Genomic DNA, 16,721 nt, shown 5'->3' with positions numbered 1-16,721 from the left:
ATTTTGTCTTGCTCATCCTCTGTTCCCTGGTTCCAACCCTGAGCATTAGACAGAACTGTATTATTGTTTAATTCTCTTCCTGAGAATTTTAACTCTCATTTTTTAAAAAGGTAAGTTACTAGCCCTTTTGTTAGTTAAAAGAAGCTTGAAAGTATGTATGAAAGTATGAATCTTGGAAGCGAAGGGGTGACAGACTGGGATGAGCAGAACTTCAGATGCCCATATTGCTTTTTGCTCCCTCCCATCACTAGCAGAAGCAGAACAAGTTGTTCAAAATTATAGACAATGCAAAATAATCATGCAAAATTGAAGGGGGGGGGGAGCATGCACATTTTTAATGCGCCTGTTTATACAGGCTACAGAATCCAACTTGTCATTATGCAGAATTTTATACTCCAGTACACACATTTCTGGCATTAATACCAGGCCAATCTATGAATAGGATGAGTATTCCATGTGGTTTATCCCCAGCATCTTGTACTCAAAGCAGGGGGCCCTCAAGTCATGCCCCTGCGCCTGATATCAGATGCAGGGAGCATGGCCAGTACCGGGGCCAGGACCAGTTGGCCCCTGCACACAGCTTCTCCAGTCAATGATTCAATGAACCACTGACTGGGGAAGCTCTGCAGAAGTGAATGGCCCCATCCCCAGTACCAGCCATGCCCCATGCATCTGATGTCAGGCTCAGGGAGCATGGCCACTGCCCAGGAGAGGGAACCTTCTTCCATTCTCCCCAGTCTACCAGGGTGTGTGGTTACCAGTAGCAAGACGGGCAAGATGACAGTCTGCTTGCTGCATCTCCCTCTGGCACATGAACAAACCCTCCTCTCAATGGTGCATGAACAAGCCAGGGCAGGGGCGGATGAGCGACTCCATTCTTGGAAGTGCTTGGGGCTGCATCGGCTGGGGGACACTCACCCTCCCCTGCTCAGTGGTGACCACATGCCTGACTCAGAGGTATACTACCTCTAATCATGAAGCTCCATGTGGCTTATCATGGCTAATATCGCTTGACTAACTTATGAATTTGTCCAATCCTTTAAGGGGGGGGGGCATCTAAGCTAAAGGCCATGGAAGAGCTAAACTAAATGGGAACATGATTCTTGTAAATGATATGCCTATAGATCAAGAATGAAGTTTTGTTATTAAATGCAAGAACAACTGTGTATAAATAAAAGCACGGTCTAATTGCATGTGCATCATCCATCACCCCGCCCTCCTCTGGCACATTTTTCATGCTTGTGATTGCTTACTAATCTATTGCACCTTTCTCATTAGCATCATCTCCTCCCACTTCTGTTTTAATTGGCACTATTGAAATCAATTTTAGTGGTTATTTTCGTTCTTTCTTTTCTCTGAAAGAGTTAAAACTTACCCCTTTACCTATCTGACCTATAAAAACCGCCTTCACATTCTGTTTTAGTGCTTATGATGAAAAAGCATGAGATCACTGAGATTTTTATAGATCAAACCTGGCAACATTTCCAGATTAAATCTAATGGTGAGATATAATTTTAATGTGGGCCTCTCTCTAAAAATAAGAAATAACATTATTAATAGAACCCACCCATACAAAGTAGGTTGATTTTAATTGCTTCAGGGGTGTGGACTTATTTTAGAAGCAGTGGTTGGATAAACCAGTGGTTTTGGATGCTACTACTACTATAACTATTTATATCCCACTTTTCAACAAAAGTTCCCTGAGTGGTTTACCTAGAAAAATTAAGGTGCCTCTTTGTCCGCAAAGAGCTCACAATCTAAAAATAAAAGTAAGACAGACACCAGCAACAGCCACAAGAGGGATGCTCTACTGGGATTGGATAGGGCCAGTTGCTCTCCCCCTGCTAAATATAGAGAATCGCTGCTTTACAAAGGTGTCTCTTTGCTCATTTAAGCAGAGAACTCTCCTGAGAAAATTCACTACACTTGTCAAAGTATCTTGCTTCATTTGCAGTTTCTCATATTTGAGCCTAAGCAAGAACTTCCATATCTCAACATTTCATTTTAGCCAGAATTTGGTGCCAGTTATAGTCCTGAGTCTTGTCAACTTTGCTCATAGCATGGAGAGTTTCTTCACTAGCCCAAGAATGCCAACATGGCATCTATTGCTGGTCAGATGCAGAATGTGGCATGCACAACACAATGTGACCATATACCCCTTACCTGGCACTGACAGAAATGGAGTACAGTGGTCCCTCGACTTACGAAGTTAATCCATTCCGAACGCACGTACGTAGGTCGAAATTTTCGTAAGTCGAAAAGCGCACCCATGGAGGTCTGGAAACATTTGTAAGTCGAGGAAACCGCATCTAAAAATTCATAAGTCGAGGAAGCCGCATCTAAACCGGCAACGACTTCCGGTCATTTTTGTCGTTCGTAAGTCGAAAACTTCGGATGTCGAGTAGTTCGTAAGTCGAGGGACCACTGTATATGGAGTGAGTATACTACACTGTATACTGTATACTACACTGGAGTGAGTGTACAGCTGGCCTGATTTTCATAATGGGCTATAGTTCAATGGAAGAGCATATGCAGAAGATCCCAGATTTAGTCACTGGTGTCTCCAAATAGGGGCTGGGAAAGACCCATCAGAAACCCTGGAGACACAACTGCCAGTCAGTGTAGACAATACTGGGTTAGATGGACCAATGGGCTTATTTGACAGCTTCCTCTGTTCAAAGGCATTAAACCAAGAAAGTGCCACCCCCATCACCGGCATACGAAGGCAGCTTTTGCATACACTACTGATTCATTCAAATAGCATATCCATGTAAGCCTGGCCACTCTATGGAAGTCTTGGAGCAGTCCAGATACACCTGAGGCAACTGTAATGGAGCCCCCCTCATGTGAACTGACCTATAGGTTCTGACAATACTCTTAGTTCACACTGTTAATGGCTGATTTATGTCTTGAAGCCATATACTGAACTGCTGTTGAGGAGAAATTTCATATGCTCTCTAATTCCAACATCTTGTTCTGCATCATCTCAGATTTCTCTCTGTGTTTTTCTCTCCTTGCCCTCTGCCTTGTTTCATTTTGACGTATTTTGATGTATTTTGTTACAGTTGGCTGGGTTTTTTTTAAATACTCCCTTTCACACTGCAAATATTTTAACACGGCAAAGATAAAGTAGTCAAAAGAACTTGTGAGATCGTTTCCAAGTATTTTCAGAGTCAGATTCTTTTTCTTGAAGTAGTCTCATTTTGCAGGGAACAGAGACCAAGGTGCTAGTCAAATGAAAATCCTTTGACTAAATTATAGCTTTGTAGAAGTGTAAATATGCTAAGTTCAGGCACTGATCCAGTGCCATCTTGTGATGCTAATCAAGCTGGCTTGATTATCTATTCTAGGGAAAACATTTAAATAAAGGCTGAGCCTATGCTATAATTCTGTGGGAGTGCAGATTTTTGTGGTACTGGGTGCAGGACAGTGGCAGCTGGTGGTTCCTGGGACTGCGGGGGGTGGGGGTGGGGAGTGCTAGGCAGGGCAGGTGATGGGTGGAGCCACAAGTAGTGAGAGGTGGAGCCAATTGTGGGCAGCTGTGAAGGTGGAGACAGGACTAGGCAGGTGCCTTAGCAATAACTGGCAAAGTATAGATTTGCAGCTAACTAGGGGGATCAAAATACAAATACTCACACAAGCACACAAATCTCAATTGCTCACCCACAGAGATACAAAGAAATATGGAAAATATGTATTCCGAAGTCACCAGGGCAGCTCTGTCTGCCTGATTATTCCAAAAATGAAGAAGGAAGGAAGGAAGGAAGGAAGGAAGGAAGGAAGGAAGGAGGGACTCTGAGCCAGAGTGGTACAGTAGTTAGTGTGCTGGACTAGACTGGGGAAATCCAAGTTCAAATCCCCATTCAGCCATGAAACTCACTGGGTGACTCTGGGACAGTTACTTATCTTTTTGCATAACCTTACTCAGGGCTGTTGGGAGCATAAATGTAACCATGTGCCCCACTCTGAGCTTCTTGAAGGAAGCACAGGCTATACATGTAAAGGTAAATAAATCTATATAAGCCACAGGTAAAGCAGAGACCCACTACAAAAGTGGACAGCAAATGCATTCTATTATTTATGCATACATCAATAATACAAAAAATCACAGACATTTCAGTGATGCTGCAGCTATGAACTGTCTCCTGTAACTTAGAGGACACTATGGGAAGCAAATGCCTGCTGAACATCTGGATGCCACTCCTTGTCCCACTTGGGTGCCCACCACTTAGCCAGGGTGTCCATCCTAGCAAGCAACAAATGGTTGTGGGGTGTTTTTTTTGGGGGGGGGTTAAAAATAGAGATCACTTTCTTAATCCTTGCCCAATGAACCATAACCCCCAGTGGACATATTAATGTTACAGATACTGGCCACTACCTGGAGAAAATCCTGCTTAGCTCTCTGCATAGCAAATGGATTTTTAAAATTATTCTCCTTCCAACATAATCCATTTCTTTTCTACACCACACCCACATGGAAAGCCTCTTCTGCAATTCTTTGAAAAGCAGTTTGGAGAAATCCATGCATGCACCTTAAAAGAACTTTCTGGCCATAAAAACTTGCTTATACCAGTTCTAATCTAATTAATACAGTCTTACAGTTTGATGTTCCTTCCAATATTTTAGAGCATTTCATTTTGGGAATGGGCCATAATGCTTTGCATACAGATCAGATGAGAGAGCAAGAGAGAGAAAGCAGAGGTTGCTTTCCTCCTCTCCCAACAAACACAGACAAAGAAGCCAGCAAAAGAGCTTACCAGTAGCTAGACAGTCTACCTGCTCTCGGACCAAGAGGGTGATTGGATTCTTCTGAGCTGCTAAAAAAAAAAAAAGACTTCCCCACCAGCTGGGCACTCTGATTGGTTGACTGAGGAGCAAATCAGCTTAGTCCCTCTCTGACTGATTTATCGGGCAGTCCTAGGATTGCCCACTTTGCAACAACAAAAGTGAGCATGTTTATTAGCTTCTGCCTTATCAATAGTAATATTTTTAAATATCTGGGGCTTTTCATTTGTTCTTTGAGGTTGGTGCTACCGTCACCCACCTCACAACTTTTAAAGATCCTGCAGGCAAGAGCAGCAGGGAACAACAACGGGAGGCAGTAGGCACACAAAATGGAGGCATAGACAACATGGCTGACTGAGAAATATAAGGTGAGCACCACCCATTTTGCACATAGATCAGATCTGCCCCTGGTGCAGGATCTTCCTTCCTTCCTTCCTTCCATGTTGCTTGAAACTTTGCAAGCAATGCCTTCTGAAACTTAAGGGCCAAATTATACTTTATTTAAACATGTGACTTGGCTCTGCATGTTTAGTTGTGTGTGTGTGTGTGTGTGTGTGTGTGTGTGTGTGTGTGTGTGTTTTATGCTCAATAGCAGCTACAATGGCATGGATTAGCATCAGGGCTAGAGTGTGTGGAGAGGAGACCCTTTCCTCCAGACAAAAGTAGTTCTGAAGCTGATTATCTCTGGAATCATTGCCAATGGAAGCTTCCCTTACAGAGCTAATAGCTTCAGAGGTCCAATTTCTGTTGGGACTGCAACCCCTCCCCACAGCCCCAATCCTGATTGAGTCCCCTATGTCTGCGATTTAGCTTTAAAAAGTATATGCAGGGCTACACTTCACATTTATAATAATGCATCATGTAGTATGGACCTAAGATTTCTTGTAGATTGGTGTGCAGCTTGGTGCCCTGTTTAACATTATTATTATTATTATTACATTACATTCCAATGACATTGTTACATTTCAGTGACAAACAGAACCACAGTAAATCATGCAAAACTGTAAAGGTTATGAAAGATGCTGCACACACACAAAAACAACAACCCATAAATTATGCAAATTTGCTTAATTGACATAATTTCTGCATGTCACGGAATTTGGCTTTTTGGTGAAGTATTTGGATTCTTTCTTAAGCACGGACTTCCACATGTTTTACTGGTGCACACATAACCCTCTGTTTAAATTTCAAGCATCTAAATAATCTTGCCAGTCTTCCCAGGGCTTAATCTAAATTAGCCGCATCCTTTTGTCCTTAATGAGTAAAGACAGATTGAATAGAAACAGGTCCGGTCCTGATATTGGACAGATAGTTCATCCTCTCAAAAGCGCTAAATGATGGAGGGTGTTGCAATTGTCTCTCTTCTTGGCTTTCAGCACTCAGATAGCCTTAGTCAAAGTCATGTTCTTTGTGGGATCTTCTCCCTCTCTCCATTCTCCTCTGTATTTAATTGTGGCCAGTAAGGCCCCTCTCTCCAGTGCAGAATCCACGATAGAAGTGCATGCAACCTCAAAGCCAAGTCTTCATGTGAAAAACAAAATTCTTTATATTGGCATGCTTTATGATGACATATAAACGGAAACTGCTCTCGTATTCATTTCCAGTGAAATGTTCTGGAACAGTTTTGTTTTAGTGATGAGGACATATGCTCACATTTTTGACAGTATTGCAGTGAGACATGCTTGGTTATTTTTGGAGACTTTGGGATATTGCTTTATCAGTTACATTGGAGAGTGCAGAGGAGAGAGCTTTGGTGTACTCCTACAGATGTTGCAACCATCCAAATGTGCATATAGACTATAGGGCAAGAAGAGCTGATTGGAATGCTATTGCTGACAACCCCCCTCCCCACACACCTTTATCGTAGCCTGAAAAAAACGGTGTGTGGCTTTCATCAGCTTTGGGAGGGCCTGTGAATTCCCTCTCCCATTTGGGGGAATTGGGAGTAGCCGATAGTCAGCAGAGCTATGGACAGTGGCCATTAGTGGGTGTAAGTCCAAAGCCAAGATTAGGAGAGCTAGGAACATGCTAGGCATACACCAGCAATTACGCCAGGGAGACAATCAGGTCAGGAAGTTTAAGTAAGAGCCAAGAGTCAGTAGCACATCAGAGGTCACAGCCAAGTAGTTGTCAAGAGCCAGAGGGTCAAAAAGAAGTCAGGAGTCAGGAAGGAGTCAAGGATTAGATCATCAGGATTAGGAGCCAAGGATCAGATCAAGGATTGATTGCAAGACAACAAACCAGCACAAGTGGACTTTGATCCTGAGGCAAGGTCTACCTCAGCCAGGAAGCCTTTTATACTGCCTGCTACAGGAAGAAGCCAGTAAATGGTTGCCTAGGGTAGGGCTTGCTCATGGCTTCAGGAGCCTAGCATTCTGTTTGCAGTATTTGCAGACGCTTCCCAATGGCAGTATATTACTGCCCCCCACCCTCCACGTGTCTTTATGGAAAATGTTGCACCTTTGTGGGGGATGGAGGCGGCAGCAGAGCTTGAAGTGTTGCTGTGTTTCCTGGCAGCCAGCTGCTGCTGGCCACAGGCCTTGCTCTCCCGCCCCACCAGCCTTAACATGAACACTATGTAGTGTCATTCCCTGGTGCATTCTGGAGTGCGAAAAGGGTGGCTGGCCATAACCAGCCAATAGGGAAAATGGCAGCACTTGAAGTGCTGCTGCCACTGCTACCACCCACAAGGCACAGCATTTTCTGCAAAAGCAAGACAATATACTGCTGCTGCCGCCGCCGCCACCGCCACCACCACCAAGCTGTCCCAACCTCAAACATTTTTTTTTGTATTTTAAAATTTAATTGATTTTTACAATACCTTAACAATCAAGTTACACTTAATTAAATATTGACTTCCTGCTTACCAGTCTGCGTGGTTCTTGTTAACTATACATATAAGCCATTGCTATAATAATACAAAACATATATACTCCATCTTACAATTGGATTTTACCCTACCCAATCTGCTGTAATTACTAAATTTCAAACCCTGCTGAAAAGTCCATGCTAGAAAAATAGTTCTTTAAGTAAAGCAAGCAAGGTTCCCAATCTTCTTTGAAACATTCCAAGTTTTCATCCCTTATACCTGTAAGTGTTGTAAGTTTTGCCATCTCCGCATATTCCAAATTTTTTATCAACCAGTCTTCTTTTGAAGGCATTTTATTGTCTTTCCATTTCTGTGCGTATACTATTCTAGTAGCTCTCCTTGAGCTATTCCCAGCAAGAAGGATTCTGGCCTCTTAGGAAATGTCATTTTAAAAAATTTCTTCAACTCATTATATATCATATCCCAAAAGGCCTTTGCCTTCCCGCATGACCACCACATATGAAAGAAAGTTCCTTCACATTGTCCATATTTCCAACATTTATTTGAAACATTTTTATACATTAATGCTAATTTTTTTGGTGTCAGATACCACCTGTACATCATCTTATAACAATTTTCTTTTAAAGTATAACAGGCAGTGAACTTTAAATCAGTTTTCCATAATTTTTCCCAAACTGCCATCTCTATATTATGACCCACATCTTGATCCCATTTTATCATAGTCATTTTAACCACTTCATCTCTTGTCTCCTCCAAAAGCAACAACTTATACATCTTAGAGACTAATTTTTCATCATTTTCACACAGCTCCTTCTCAGATCTCGACATCTGATCCTCAAATCCAGCTTTAAGATCCAACTTGTAAATTTCGTTTAGCTGATGGTACTGAAACCAGTTGCTAACCAAATTTTGGACTTCAGCTAGATTTTTTAATTTACAGCCCTTATCTTGAAAACATAACAAATCTCTATAGGTACCCCATTCAGACTGCATATTTATCTCTTTACGTACCAAAGCTTCAATCGGGGATACCCATAATGGAGTTTTAGGTTCCAGCCATGTTTTCTATTTTACCCACACTCGCATTAGACTCCTTTTTACATAGTGATTAAGAAAATCTTTATGCACTTTTGTTTTATCGTACCACAAATAAGAATGCCATCCAAACCTTCTATCAAATCCTTCCAAATCAAGTATTCTGGGATTTCTTAATGTTATCCATTCCTTTAACCACGTCAAACAAACAGCATCAAAATACAACCTTAAATCAGGCAGGGTAAGACCACCTCTTTCTTTAGCATCTGTTACATTTTTAAATTTAATTCTTTGTCTTTTCCCTTGCCAAACAAATTTAGTTATGTCCTTTGCCATTGTTTAAAACAAGTTAATGTATTAATTATAGGAGTAGTCTGAAAAATAAACATTTTAGGTAAAACATTCATCTTGACAACTGAAATTCTTCCCATTAAAGACAAGTTCATTCTAGTCCATCTTTGCAAATCAATTTTTACTGTATTCCATATTTTGACACCAAACTCAAACATTTTTGAATAAATTGTGTGTACTCTGAAGATTATATAGTTTGTCCCACCTCCAAGCTGTCCCCAGAAAAAAATAAAAATAAAAATATTTTGCTAATTTTTTTTGTTATCAGTAGTCATAACTGTATTATTCTGTATTAAAAACTTGTTTCTTATTAGATGGGCCATGTTGAGGTCTCTCTGGTCACAGGTTCCTCAAACTTCTTAGCTGACTTCTGCTTCCTCTCGGGGCCAAACCAAACATTACTTTAAACATGTGAGTGATCAGGACCATGGCATGGCATGGGAAGGGTAGAGACAGTCCGTCTCCTGTGTCATTTTCCCTCCTGTAAACTGCCAGTCTAAAGCTGTAAATACCAGCTTTGGGGAGTGGGGAAAGCATCTGGTCATGGATTTTCAGCAGGAAAACAGCATAGGAAGAAAGGGGTTAACCTCCTATGCCAAAGTCTCAGGTTGGTGTTCCCATGGGTGCTTTTTGTTTTTTAAACAGAGATGGGAATTGCTAGTTCAAGATTTGGCCTTGTTTTATAAAGCCTAGTTTGGCCTCAGTTTTCTAATGGTGTCTCTGAAGTCTATCATTTGAACTGACGTTTCAAAGTTTTGGCCATCTTATCAGGGTCTTCAGGAAAAGAAGCAAAGTTTTAGGATTGGGGATCAGAAGCATGGGGGCAAGTTTTCATCTTCTTCACTTGAGAGCTTCTACTATTCATTTTACCTGCCCATTTCCATTAGGCTCCATACCTGAGACACTAAGCAGAGCAAGGCAGTCCTCCCACCTCCTCAGGTGTCATCTTAGGCCTCACTAAACTCCACCCCATTTCATAAGGCTCCACCCCTGATCTGCCAGGTATCATTCTCTTTTTAGTTCCCAAGCCCTGCTCCAAATTTCTCGGTTGTCCGGAGACCTGATCATTCTGTCTGTCATTCCCTACTCGGTTGTCCTGAACGCCCCCCACCCATATCTGCCTTCTCTCCTTGTCCCTTGATGGGTCTACCTTTGCCTTAAGGCTTTAGTCATCAAAGGAAAGAGATGAAGTTTAGCTTAAGCAAACTCGATACAGTGGATTGTGATATCAGAAACAATTAAGCAAAGCATCTACCTAGAGCTCTGGGCATCTTTGACTTAATTAGGCTTCAGATCAGCAGGCACTGAAGCTTGTGCTCAGTTGGGCTCTGTGGAACTCCTTTTGTAGTTAAGTAGGGCATCTGCACTGCTGCTTTGTAAACCAGCTGCATTGTGGCATCAGAGGAATGTTAGCAGGGCTCATGGCTACCAAGATATTAAAAAAATAAGTCTGGGTATGGAATATCTTCTGTACAGTACTCTCTTAAAGCATCGCCTCCAACTTCTCAGAATGAAATTGGGACATTCTCATGTTCATGTAACATTCCTGTTTTCACAACAAGGCTCACTGTCTGGTTCACTTTCACACTTTCGAGTTACTATTACACATTGCTGAAAGTTTTTCTCTACTTGCCCTTGTTGTATTCATTTAAATAGACTGGCATGTATGTGCTTCTGAAAGCAAGTCTGATAGTAAACTGTCTATAACCCTTCCATTTTAAAAATAAAACTTAAGGATGTTGCTAGAATTTTCAGTCTCACAGTGGATCTGCCAGATTGTACATAACTATAGAATAGCAGCAACTCAACACAATGTAATACATGTACTTACCTGGACCGGAAGTTATGAGAGGGGAGATGGAAGGATAAATAGTTCACCTAAATACACATGGGTACTCACAGCATTTTTAAAAAGGCATCCTGAAAATTTCCTCCACAAGTGAAATAGAGACAAATTAAGGACAGGGATTTACCAGGATCAGGTATCAGAAAAAAGGGACAGCTGGAATTTGTGCTTATGCTGATCAGTAAAAATGCCTTCACTCCAAGAAAACCTGGGAACTGTGATCAATATATGTACCACTGAGGTTAGAGCTGAGGCAACTTCCCAGTCAGCCTAGAACATCTACACTTTTGAGAACACTCCTGAATAGGGGTGGGATATGTTTAGTCTCCCATGCTTGATGTGGTCTGCTGCATATGGGTAGAGTTTACTCACATATGAAAGAATAAAGAGGGTACTCTTTACTCAGAAGTCACTTTCATTGAATTTAGTTAGGATTTAACTCTGAGTAAGTGTGTTCCAGATTGTAACCTTATTCACATATACTACTGCAGAGGAGGAAAGAGCAAGCAGTTTACCTTGTCTTTCTATACACTGATGCACTGAGTCAACAGAAGTTAGGGGCTAATTTTAGACTTGTCATTTGCCTGACTTCTGCTGAATGTTTGCATCTGATTTGCCTTGGTGCTTGTAGGGATCAGCCACCCCTCCCCATAAAGAGTTAACAGAACCCTTGTCATGACTGACATGCTGTTGAACTCCAGGGCAGCCAATCAGTACACCAGGTGTGTGGGACCTAGAGAGAGTTTGCTGGGAATTCTGGGAACAAGAATGGTGGTCTTTTCTTGGAGAGATGTTTGTGAGGAAAGGCTTAGTGAGGGGCAATGGGTTTTGCTCCCTCATGGTCGAAGCCAGCATGGAGGTTTCTCTCATGAAATAACTCTGTAGATCCTTAAAAGAAAGGATTGCTCGAAGCTTGAATTCTCCTCCGGAGTTTGGTGAGTTCAAGGGAAAAGGGAAGTTTAGTCTAGGGAAAAGTTTGTTTAGTCAGACTTTGAGTTAGAATTTTTATTTCTTTGGTGTGTATGTTTTGAATATTCCTGATACTGTTTTATTATAGTTACCTGCAACATAATTGAAATAAGAAACACTAGCCTACGCCCATCTGACCTAGAGCATTGCAAAAGACTTTATTAACAGTGAAATGTGCCTAAGACAACCTATTTTTGTAACCTATTAAGTGTTTTTTGCTGTATTTAAAGCTAGAAAGCCTCAGGTGGAAGCAGTCTGCAGAAACTGAATACAACTTTTTAAAATGTCTTTTCTTTTTACAAGCCTCTCTCAGTTGGTTTTTAACTCAGGAAAAGGGGGACAAAGGGGGATTTTTTTCTGGTGCAAACATGTCCTCAGATACTCACCAGCTATCAGTTTTTCTCATCCCATGTAAGCTTACACGTGGAAGGTTTTTGTATTTGCCCAGTGCCCAGTTACAGAGGGACCATGGAATTATAGCACCCAATCCACAGCTTCTCACATGAGCTTGCTCTGAGATAAAGGCTTTAATCCACTACAGTTCTACTCAGTGGAATGATTGTAAGCTGTTCTGGGAGCGAGTTGGGCTAAAAAGTGGGATGACAAGGATAACAGATAAATATTAGTTTTCAGTATGCATACATTTAAATCAGTGTTTCCTAGTCTTTGGATAGCTGAGGCAGTTTTTTCCAGCATTAATACTGTAGGTCTGAGTCACTTAGCTGAAAAAAAACCCCAAAATTAGTTTTAGAGTAAGAATTACTTCCCCACAGAAGGGGCTACAGCATGTCACTTTTGCAGCATTTGTGTTTCAGCATGTCACTTGATCTGGGCATCTGTCCAGGTTGGAAGTAGGGATGTGTACAAACCTGTTTGGAGGTCCTTTTATGGGCCTCTGAACAGGTTTGAGCACTGAGCGGTTCGAAGGCAGGGGTGCACTTTATGGGCAGGGGAGGGTGCACTTACCCCTCCCTCAGCTTTTCGTGCCCAGTGGGCGCACGTGTGCCAACTACTTCTGGTCACTTCCAGCTAAAGAGCAAACGGGGTGGCAGGGAAGTATGCTGCTTTCTCAAAGGACTTGGGAAATACTGGGTACCGGCGACAGGGGAAGCAGAGGGGTAAGTGCACCCTCCTCCACCCTTAAAATGTGACACCCCCCCCACACCTTCAAGCTACCCGTGCATGGTTCCATGATCCCTAGTTGGAAGGTGAGATCAGAGCAGTGATTTTTACCAAGATGCAAAAGGCAATCCCATCGGATGGCAGGGAATTCTACTGGATCTTGACATTAGAAGTGATTGAATGATCCAAGCATACCCTAAGAGAGAGAGAGCAGAATTGTCCAGTCCCCACTGGAGGCTGAGGCAAGGCCAGAGCAGTAAATCATACAGAGAGGCAGTGGACAACATCCACTTTGGATGGGTGTTCTGTGCTCACAAGGAACTTACTTGATTGATGTATGTCTTGTGGCACACTTGCCGTCTTTTGCAGCATACCACTAGTGTGCTTCAGCACACAGTTTTGGTATTACCAATTTAAATGAAGCATGTGCATGGGCAGTCTCCATTTTCTGCTCTGAGCAGCTGATGAATTGGGAAATAGCAACCCTGTCAATTCTCCTCATGGTAATGTGGTAATCCAATATGAAAGTTACTAATTCGTTGTTTGTGGTCTTCTCTGGTGAATGGCTGGGAGGATTCTTTATATGCAAACAAAGACATTTCATATGGTTGTGATTAAATACTTGAATTGGAATGTCTGTAGTCAATTTACTTAATCTACAGAAAAAACTCTTAAAGGTGTCTGTGTACATGGGTGTGTAAGAAAGAGAGTGAGTTCTGGTTACCTCATCTTAAAAAGCATATTATAGAGCTGGAGACCTTTCAGAAAAGGGCACCTAAAATGATCAAGTGTCAAAAGGCCAGCCCTAACCCACATTCTAATTTGTGCCTGTGGCTTTGACCTTCACACGAATAGCTCAGCCTGTATTACAGCAGCTACAAATCAACCCTGGCTAACAGTAAACTGTCGGTATTTCAGCTTGAAAGAGTCATGTGAACATTCTAGAAGTAACAACCAAAAAAAAATGCAGATATTGCTTGTTAAACATGTAGGTCCCAGTCAATATGTTCTCTGAACTATAAACAGGAACACACTGTGTCTTTCCTTGTCATCTTTCAGGGCTTTTTCATGCCTTACATTTTTTAGATGTATATGTGAGATGTTTTTTAAAGTGTACACCTAAAAATATAAAGTGTGAATGTGATACAACATGTATCATGCAGATAGCTCTCTGATGAATATTTACAAACCTAGAGTTGTTGCCTTGAAATTTATAAAATGTCCATATAAGAGAAAGAGGAGTATCCATTGATATAGGAAGTGGAATTTTGCATACAAACAAAACCCAAATTTTGTAACCAAAAAGCTTACATTATGCAATGGGAACAAATAATGCAAATTGAATAAATCTGAATAATTCCACTTAATTCATATACTTGCATTTATTTGTATGCTCCATTTTGTCAAGTACCACAACATAGATTGGGGATGGAGAGTTAGCCTATGTGGGAAATAAACTTGTATGTGAGAAGTGGGACAGGAACCACAATCTGTGCTTAGTGAGGAAGTCCCACGGCTTATCTACATTAGAGATGAAAAAGATATTTGTTTGGAGGTTGCAGAAGTTTCCAATTTTGTCACTGAAAGCAAAAACAATCCTATTTAGCATGTCTATAGCACTTTTGAGTGTCCAAAGTGTGTATTTTGTAATTCTCATGACAGTCCTTAAGGTAGGTTAGCATTATTATTCTCATAGCCCATTACAAAAGGGAGGTAGAAAGGGAGTGAGGCTGTTCACACAAACAGCTCTGCCCAGGCTTGGGCAGCCCTACCTGGTTAGGGCTACTTGTGTGAAGCACTGCGATCAAGGCTGATCCTGGCTCTGCCTCCCCGCATAGCCCGGGATTTTTACCCGACTGTTTACCAGGCTGAAAGAGTGCACATGCACCCTTTTACCCAGGTACAGGGCCATGTGTATGCTCCAGCTGCACACAGAATGAGCAGATACAGAGCCAGGCGCCTAGAGCACCCGACTCACAGTGGAATCCTTCAGTGCACCATGCTAGTCATGCAGTGCATTGTGGGATATCTGGAGGCTGGGACACATTTTCCTGGCCTCTAGAATTCCACACAGCTTGCAGCAGTGCCGGTTGTGTGCACTCGTGAGCCACGCATCTGTAATTGCTGCTGGATTGTCGGGGTGTGTGTGTAGGTGCTCTTCTGCCTTCCTGTCCCCACCCGCCCTCCCCGGCCCAGAAAAAGGTTGTGTGAACAACCTTAGTGGCTCACTTAAAGCCATGTTATGGCAGAGGGGAGACTTGAATATAGGATTTCCTAATTCATAGCTCACTCTCTTAGCCATTACATTGTACTAGCTCTCAGACTTGAAATTTGAATTCTGAGTCCTCTGGATTCGTTGACTGATTTCAATTGTTTTAGCAGGTTTCAAAAACAAAATCTTCCAACTGTCAGCTGCCAAATATTCTCAAAGTCATCTATCTACTGCAGATAATATGAAATAATATTGTATGGCAGTTATCTAGTGCTGTCAGCTACTAATACTGTTGCATGTCAGCCGTAAGATGCTGTCAGATATTGAAATCAAATACAATAGAATATAAAACACAGTTATCAAATACACTGTGAGTACTCAGCAAATATTTGGGCAGTCAGAGAATAACTGAAGAATATTCAGCATCGAGGTTTCCATAGGACTATTTTGAAGATTTTTGTTTTTCTTCATTTTGTTTTTCTTCATTCATTTTGCATCTAATCTGCACCCACTCTAAACATGGGCTGGCCCTACCATGAAAGTAGCTTCAAGCGGCAGATTGTAGGCCAGTTCTTGGGGGCAACACACCAGCACTCCTAGCACCCTCCCCATGGATGGTCTACAGAGGAAGGAAGGCATAAGAGCCCTACACTCTTTTCCTCATCCCCTTCCTTCCTTTTCTATTAGGAAGGGGAGAGATTTGAAGAAGGATGGAATGGGGAGTGTGATTTTAATAGGAAAAAAGAGAAGGGAAGGGAGCACTGTTTGGTGCTCTGCTTCAGGCAGGAAAATGTCATAGGCTGGCACTGCCTAAACATTTAAAAGAAAATCCACACACTTCTTCTTCACTATCATAGGGACTAGTCCCTTTTAAAAAGAGAAACAGAGGCATAGGAATTTCAGGAATCTCAGGAATCTTCCCCATGTGCTTGACTCAGCATGGAAAAACAAATTATATGTTCCATGACAGAACCACCACTGATAATAACAGCCCGATTCTAGGTACAGCTAGTAGAGGTTAAGCTCATCAAACTCAAATGGCTTTAAGTGTGCCTACCTTTACACAGAATCATGCTGCCAGTATTGGCGGTGTTCCTACCTGATATAGGCTTTCTCCATAATCTGGTGTGTCATATAATTAAAGACCGTAGGAGGTTGGAATGAGAGCCAGAGAGGCCCTTTAAATACAAAAATCCTATTTGGAAGCCATTTGGAATGTAGCCTGAGGTGGCAAATATCCAGTTCCCCTCTCTTAGCAGTCTGGTCTTGGTATTTCCCAGTCTCACTTTCATTTGTTTGTTCAGGTTTTCTGGAAATCATAGCATGAACATTATTTGTAGGGGGTGAAAACCTTAAGTTGCAAAGGCACAGACCTGAGTTTCTGTTCTACATGCTCAGAATCATGTGGCATAATCTTTGTGTGACTATGCACTTCAGTATACATGTGTGGGGGAACTGCATGATTCAATGCTCCTATATGATGCTAATAAAACAACAAGCCAAAAATTCCTTCCACGTAGAAATCTAGCATGTCAGGGAGAAGGCGCTTAGCCAAGAGGTCCCCACCTCCT

The 16,721-nt window shown here is 41.9% G+C and overlaps 1 protein-coding gene across 10 annotated transcripts in view; it reads left to right on the top strand.

Annotated features, from left to right (window-relative positions):
- The window catches only part of CACNA1E (calcium voltage-gated channel subunit alpha1 E), a 673,520-nt gene that overhangs the window by 314,760 nt on the left and 342,039 nt on the right, over positions 1-16,721 (top strand). The window contains exon 1 of one of the 10 annotated variants that reach the window (XM_053247020.1): positions 11,675-11,782. The exons of the other annotated variants lie outside the window; for them this stretch is intronic. The gene's annotated coding sequence lies outside the window, so the exon portion shown is untranslated. Of the gene's footprint in view, positions 1-11,674; positions 11,783-16,721 lie in introns of those variants that run through there. 10 annotated transcript variants of the gene reach the window in all.

Source organism: Hemicordylus capensis, chromosome 4 (genome assembly GCF_027244095.1).
Source record: "Hemicordylus capensis ecotype Gifberg chromosome 4, rHemCap1.1.pri, whole genome shotgun sequence".
NCBI classification, from domain to species: domain Eukaryota; kingdom Metazoa; phylum Chordata; class Lepidosauria; order Squamata; family Cordylidae; genus Hemicordylus; species Hemicordylus capensis.
The sequence above is the reverse complement of the archived record's forward strand: the minus strand, read 5'-3'. Positions and strand labels throughout refer to the sequence as shown.